The sequence below is a fragment of the Erigeron canadensis genome, chromosome 9 (assembly GCF_010389155.1).
Source record: "Erigeron canadensis isolate Cc75 chromosome 9, C_canadensis_v1, whole genome shotgun sequence".
Taxonomy (NCBI): Eukaryota; Viridiplantae; Streptophyta; class Magnoliopsida; order Asterales; family Asteraceae; genus Erigeron; species Erigeron canadensis.
In genome coordinates, this window is record NC_057769.1 from 30,807,123 (window position 1) to 30,815,597 (window position 8,475).

An 8,475-nucleotide genomic window follows, 5' to 3' on the forward strand; every position below is an offset into this window, starting at 1 on the left:
ATTGAAGAGTTAATAACAAATATCTATACTTTTGGAAAGTATTAACTAGATTTAATGATGGTGCCAGCATATGGCTACTGCCTCGTCAGCAATGTCACTAACATTTTCGCAAACACAAATAATTCTTGTAACATTAATTCTAATTAATCAAATATTGTAACCATTATTACGAAAGTTAACGTATTGGTTACACGTATAGATATATCATATATATATAGATAAATAAATTAACGGATCCCCGATTACTCGTGGGGAAATACGTTACCCGACGGTTAGTAAGTAAACGGGGATCCGTTGGGTCCGGGTTTGGGACGAGGATTTTTAATCGGGTCCGAGTCCGGGATTACTTAAACCCGGACCATACCCAACCCGTTGCCATCCCTAATGTCACGAGGTACGCGTGTCAAATATTACTATTTTTAGCAATAAACGAAAGTTTATTTCTAAAAAGTAAAACCTTTAAAGGTCACTGCTATTTTTATGAAATGGTTGAAAGGTACTTTCTATTTTCTGCATTATACCTTAAATAGTTGATTTTGTGTAAAAAAAAATTATATATATGTTTTTTTTTAGAATTTTATTGTTACACTAAATAAAAATGTTTTATCGATATCTAATTTTGCATCGCCATTATAGAAAAATATAACAAATATATCTTCCGAACCATTTACGATAAAAAATATTTTTAATAACAATATTATCTTTTTTTCAGCAGACATCGTCATTATACAAACATATAACATACATATCTTACTAACCATCTTTAATGTAAAATATTTTTTTAATAATAAGTTAATTTTGCTATTATATTTCAACATACCATATATGTCTATAACAACTTTAAAATTTATAAATATGTCGACCTCAAACACATGACTTACGATTTCAAATTATATAACAACATACCATATTATATTTTAACATGTCTAATTTATAACTACTAATTATGATATTATAAAATATTTATCACATTTATCTCGCTTATTACGCGGGAATATAATCTAGTATATACTCCCTCCGTCCCACTAGAAGTGTCATGTTTTGATTTTTCAAAGTCTAACATTTGTAACTTTGACCTTAAATAATTTTATTTGTGTTAGATAATATTTGATGAAAGTTATATGAATTGATTGTGTTTTAGACGTGTTTTCTAATGGTATAACTTTTATCAAGTTTTATATAGCACAACAAAATATATTTAAGGTCAAAGTTTATAAATAAAGACTTTGAATACTCAAAGTAGGACACTTCTAATGGGACGGATGGAGTATATAATAATAACAAGGTGATAAATTCATTTTTAAACAAATGAGAACCCTTGGATAGATTACATTTTTGATTTAGAACCATTAGATCAAATTCAATTATTTCATCTTTAGTAATGATAGTCTTAATACTTATACTTTTAATGATTAGACAAAAAACCCCTTTAAATTACAAACATAAATAATTATTATTAAAATAGATATGTACGCCTAAAACTCACCATATGAATCATATACCACAAATAAATGATAATTATATAATATTAGTTTATGTATACCATTGACGATATTTATACCATTCAGTTTTTTTTAAATAACGATTTAGAAATTAGGGATTATATTTATATTTAGATATCCTGTACTTATATATGAAAACTTACAATAAATAAATGATAAGAATATAATATTAATTTATGTACACCATTGACCACATTTATATTATGTAGTTTTTTTAGGAATTACGAATTACATTTATATTTATATTTAATATTTAATATATATATATATAGAGAGAGAGAGGGAGATTGTCAATCCAATACATCCAACCTTAAAATGAGTATAACTAATTATCATTATTTAAATGTTTAATAACATATTAATCTGTTAAAATCGAAAAAATCACGTTTTTTATGCATTCATTTTGATAAGTTGGTGGCTACAATTTGTAATAATTATAAAGTAAGTATTTAGTGAGGTTAAAAATATAAATTATTGATGAAAAAATATTGTATATTATGGAAACTTCTTTTACAAATACTAATATACTTAGATAATGATAATGATTATTAGGTTTTTAATTTATTTTTATTAATGATGAAATCATTAATATTTAGTTTTTAGGATTAGAGAGTTGTGATTGTTTAAGTACAAATGTACTATAATTATACTCGTCTGTAGGATAATTGAAAATGAAAATAGTGGATTAGGTTGACTCTAAGATTTGGAATCATAAATAAATCAAAATTTTTTTATTTAAATAGTAAATTAGCTAATAAACTCGGGTTTAACCCGGGTATTTTAACTAAAACTTAAAAAAGCAGAAAAATTATTTTTAAAAAAAATATGTAATTTTTGTTATTGACATATTATAACTTGGTTTGGAGATATTAAATTGACTAACATAATTTATATATACGAGGTTGGTGTCTGCGCATTGTGACGGTTAAACGGTGATAATAATACAAAATAATAGGGGAATCGATATGCGTGTGTGTAAAAAGGAATGAGAGAAAGAAGTGACTGTGTGTTAGATCTTGGTAAGATGTTTGTCTGATTGTGTTTATAGATATAGAATTAGAGGTAACGTGTGAATTAGGGGGAATATGAGGATATTGAATAGATTGTTAAATTTTTAAAATAGGGAGTCCAATATATTTTATAAGGGATTATAGATATATGGGTACCTATTGCATTAACAAAACATAAAAATATTTTTAAATAAAAATAAAAATTTAAAATAAGTATTTAATGAACAATTTATCTTTAAAAATATTCAATATTAAATATGACATCATAAATAAAATAAATTTTTTTGAAAAATATATAAACATGCCACATAATGTTGTTTTCTAAAAATAGTTTTGTAAAACAATTTTTTACGTTTGAGATCATGTGGCTAAGGCTTTTGTAAAGAATATGCCTTGAATTATTATTTAAATGTAAGGAATGGTAATCATTTGGAACCAACATATTTTCCTAAATGATCTTCCATATGATTGTTTATATCATATCTTTTTAATTTCTCATTTTACAATCATCACACATTAGCTACATTGAATATATATTCATTGTGGTAGTTGATATTTATTTTAAACTACATAAACTGGTTCAAACTGTAAAATACTCATACATTGAGTTAAATATTTTCTAAATATATATGTCTATTTATTATGTTGATTAATTGGATACATTGACTTAAATATTTGAGTAACTAATTTAAAATAGGTATTTCCACAACATTAAACGAGTAACTAAGATTTGAAGTTAACGGACCCCAAAAGCACGTTTTCGATTCATTCTATTTTCGATGATCGAGCTCGTCATCAAACAACTATTAATTTCTTCGCTTAGAGAACGTTTGTATATCTTCATAATTACTCATACCAACTCAATGTATGTATTTTACTTCCGCAATCTATCTATTTAGGGTTTAGTGTCCCTAAGTGTAATGAACTATAACCGAATGTTTATGTAATGTAATGATTAATTCAGATGTCTATATTATGTAATGAACTCGATATTCTGTCTATTTAATGTAATCTACTGGGTAACCTCTTACGTGTAACACGTCAATGCCACGTCAGATGCCAAGTTGGAGTCAGATGCGACGTCATACGCCAAGTTGGATACACGTACACAATAGACATTAAGCCATAGTTCATTACATTTTGCAGACTTCTAGTGGAATTCTATCCCTGGTCATCTTTTTAGACGCATTTCTTTGAACTTCCGGCAACTCCATTTTTTCCATCAACCAAGTTTTCCGGCAAAGAAACACATTAAAAGTAAATAATCAATACACCATCATCAATTATATAGTCACGCAAGCCATTTTATTCTGTCGAAAATGGTTATAGACAATATATTAACCTGCATCTGTTCATAGTTCTTCCACATCAAATACACTTTAAGGAAACCATTTCACTGAAATTAACTTCATATACTTTCAGAAAGATACAACCATATCATCCTTGTAATATAATCACCATTTGTCCATTTGTACCTCCAAAACAGGCAAAATCCACATACAAAAAGATCGGCTACATGTAACTGACCAAAATCCAACGGTCAATCTACCTATCGCTAACTTTTCTAAGTCGTTTAATAATACAATCATATTTGTTTATGCAAAAACCATCTTTTTATAAGCTGTAAATATTAACTACCATGCCCATTGTTACCTATCACTATTCTTTGAAGAAAATTCATCCTTTGAATCTGAAAATAAATATAAAGATTCATTATATTTAATTAGCTAATAAACTCCTTTTTCTTTATTTTAAACAACATTATCAAGCTGTTAAACTAAGAGTTACATTCACAAAATTCCCCAAACCCTTATATAATAAGAATTGTCAAAGAGTTAAATGGGTGGGGTGGGATCGAGATGAATAACGGTTTTCAGTGGTAAAAGTTGCGGCGGCGATGAAGGATTCCGGTACGACGGTTCCATTGACGATGAAATCGAAGTTTGATGGTCCGTTACAATTCCGATGTCGGTGCAATTAATCATCTGACACAACCATTTTTTCCGGTGAGCCTTTTGACCAAAGAAAAACTCAACCTCCAATCGATTGGTGAGGGTTTGTATATGTATATTGCTGATTTAGTGGATTTTTGATATATCTCTCGTGTTTTCAGAGAGTTGATGGTGGCTCCCCGTGGTCAGATTTGAAGGAAAATGAGAGGGTGGCTGACGAAGAAGAAGAGGGCGGCTATTTATACATGTATGCATTATCAAATTCTTCTTATTTTGCCTAGTCATTTGCCATGTAGTTATAAATAAATGAGTCACAACCACATCGACAACAAAAATAAAAAGGTAACTGACTACCAACTTAAACAGTCATCCATTACATCAAATAGACGGAATAACGAGTTCATTACATTCTATAGACACCCAAATAGATCATTACATAATATAAACAATCGATCATAGTTCATTACACTCAGAGACACTAATCCCATCTATCTATCTTTATAACATAACTATAACTAAAAGAGCAGGTTGAGGGTACACTAATTGGCACCCCTAATCGTCCTCTTTTAGCCTAATTCTCCATCTTAACTAATCATCTATTTTTCTATATTTTTCTAAAATCTGCTAGGCCAACCTATATTCTTTTTAAAAAAAACAAATTTTTTTATGTTTAAAATTCTTTAAAAGATTATTATATATATAAAACTTAAAAATAAACCCTCATGAATTCTTAACAAAAAAAAGGTTCGACTACCTCACGAATTTTCAATAAAAAAAAAAAGTTCGACTTACTCAACATAAAGAGTTTTCTTTATATATTTTATTCATGTTTAATCATTATTATTTGATATTGAATTCTTAATTATGTTATTATTATTATTATTATTATTATTATTATTATTATTATTATTATTATTATTCATTTCTTTTAATTTAGTTCTAGGATTAAATCCTTACGAATTATCAAAAAAAGGGTTCAACTATCTCACCAATTCTCAACAAAAAAAAAAAGTTGAAAAAAAAGGGGTAACTGAAATCGATATTGCTATGGAGTTAATATTCATATGTTTCATTTTTTAATTTGTACTTTATCTATTTGAATCTTATTTAGTTTTATTTAAAGTACTTTAAATTTCTTTAAAAACTTTGATTTATATATTTTGAGACTAGCAGTCCAATAGACGGGTCTGAAGACTAGTAAGATATATATAATTAAAGAGTTAATAACATACTATACGTAGTTAATTAATCTAGATGTCCTCTTACTGCTGTTCCACGAATTGATGACAATAAAAAGAATACCATATTCTATGGAAAGACAGATTCGGGGTGAAACATATATTTTCCGTTGGGAATGCGCGCATGGGAAGACCTTAGGCTAACCGGAGTGGTAGCAAACCCGGTAGCAATCCACTAGATTTCGCCCCCGAGTTGCCGGCTACACCACCCCGCGGTAGCAACCCACAGAGGTTGCAAGGGAGAGGGGAGGATTCGAGGTAACCCACGTGCATCTTTCCTTTTCTTTTGTTTTTTTGCTATACTTTATGTATTTTTAATTAATTTTTATTGGCAAAAAAGGAAAAACAAAATATAAATCAATCATTAACCTACCCCACCTTTCAGGCAATACCATTCCCTCTTTTTTTCCCAGGCAACCCCAGCAACCCAGGATGGCACATGGCACGTTGTGGTGAAAGTAACCCAACCTCTGACAATACCACTCCGGATAGCTTTAGACCACGTCAACCTCATGTGCCTTGGCATGACTTGGGTTGGTTCACTCCATGTATTCCCAAACATGCTTTTAATTTATGCTTTGGCTTGTTATGAAAAGGAAGCTTAGACGCAAGATCTCCTATGCCAATGGGATTTACAACATCTCTCACAAAATGAGCCATTGCTATGCCCGTTTTGTGAGAAGCAGCCCGACTCCCATACACACTTATTCTTTGATTGTAATTTCTCTTCTGAGGTCTCGACAGGAGTTACACGAAAAGCGGGATTGCAAGCTCTCTCTCAAGATTGGGATACTATGATTGCTGAAGCTATCAATTTACCAAGGAAGAGTTCAGTTAGAGTTATTATATTCAAATTGGTACTCGCTTCAGCTGTTTATTATCTTTGGCAAGAACGAAACGCTATAATTTTCTGCAAGTTAAAAAAGTCCACTGCTCAGGTGATTGACGTTGTGCTCAACACGGTTCGACTCAAGTTACTCACTTTCAGGTTCAAGAGATCGAGTCAAGTTGAGGTGGCTTTTGAAATGTGGAATCTCCCTTACTCACTTGTTATGGAAAGGTAGAGTATTTTGTTCTATTTAGCCTTTGCAAATTGCAATTTTGTATGCTAGGCAGATTGGGTGTGGCATGTCACGTCCTATTATAGTTGTTGAATATGACAATATGACATATGTACGTAGTCGGTCGTATTGCCCAAACCTTTTACTTGTTGAATGCAATTCACACGGGCGGGGTATAGTACGTATAATTACCTCTTACCCAAAAAAAACATATGTAGTTAATATAATTACCTTTATCAATATCGTGACACGTAATGCTTTACGAGTACTCGATCTATGGACTCCCAAGCTTCCTCTAGCTCGTCAGACCTTGTACGTGCATCCCGTTTAATTCCTATGGGATAATATACAATGAAGTTATTACGTACGATGGTTTGTTTGTAGGTTAATTTTCTTGCTATGGCTCAGTTTGGTGTGTATAATATAGTGTGTGTGTATACTTTGACTGATCTATATATATTATAATAATTTATCCACTGTGGATACGTTTAATTGCTAAACATGTGGGGTTTGAGTTACTAGTCGTAATTATCAAAACGTACGGTTATGATTGCAAATTTGCAAGAGAAACGAGCATTCATGATCTGAATTATATTATTATGGTGGAAAACATGAAATTAGTTCGAATGCGTTACATAAAATCTTTCCTTTTTTTTTTTGGATATGTCATTACAATTCCGTATAAAAAAGAAATATGTCATTACAACTAATGAGTGGTTATTAATTAGTTTGAAGTAGGAGTTTGCATGTATCAAGTTTATTCCCGTGACCTAGGCATCGGTTTTTCTCATGCAGTAGGACTTCGAGTCTTGTCAAGTGCAAGTCTTATTCCTATGTGTATTAATACTCAAGCTATTTAGGGTTGGGGAGCTATGTGGGGTTTTTCTTTCGCACTGTTGTTCGGTACGAGGTAACCGGATCCAGTTTAGTCAAACGACTATCCGTTGTTGGGATGGGACCCCACCATTTGACATTGGAGGGTATATATCTATTTGAACTCACCAGTTAAAAAGAAAAGTTTATTAACTTTATATGGTTATTAGGCATGTGCTTATAGGGAGCATTTTCTTGAAGCTTTTTCACTACCAAAAAGAAATATTTCATACATTTATTATATTATAGGGATAGAATTGAAAATTGTTTAACTATTATATAAAATATTATATATGTTTTTGTTGTCTTCTTCGATTCACCTGCTAATTAAGATATACACACACTGTGAGACATATACATACACAAAACTATATCTATACCACACATACACACACACACACACATATATATATATGTGTGTGTGTGTATAAAGCAAAAAAAATAAAAAATAGAAGAAAGGACCCACACCCGAGCGTTTTCGAACTTCTTGGGGGAGAACAAAGGAGAGGACGCAGGGACGAGAACACCGGGTGTCAATAGCGATCGAGCGTCCATAGGTCTTGGGACGCAGCCGGGGACGGTGTATAAGCATCGGCCTTAATTTCTTTCCAAAGGTGTATTACTCGTGAATGACGGGGATCTAGCATACGTCATTTTCACCGAGTCCATGCTATAAAGCTCCCTTATAAACTAGATCTCCAACTTAAACCTTCGTTGAGAAACTCTATCACCCTTTAGGGGATAAGTTCATTATAAGTGAAAATTAAATATAGATGATCATGTTGGTGCATTTTCGGGTGACAACACCATTATAGAAGTTAGTCTTAAGTCATTTGTAT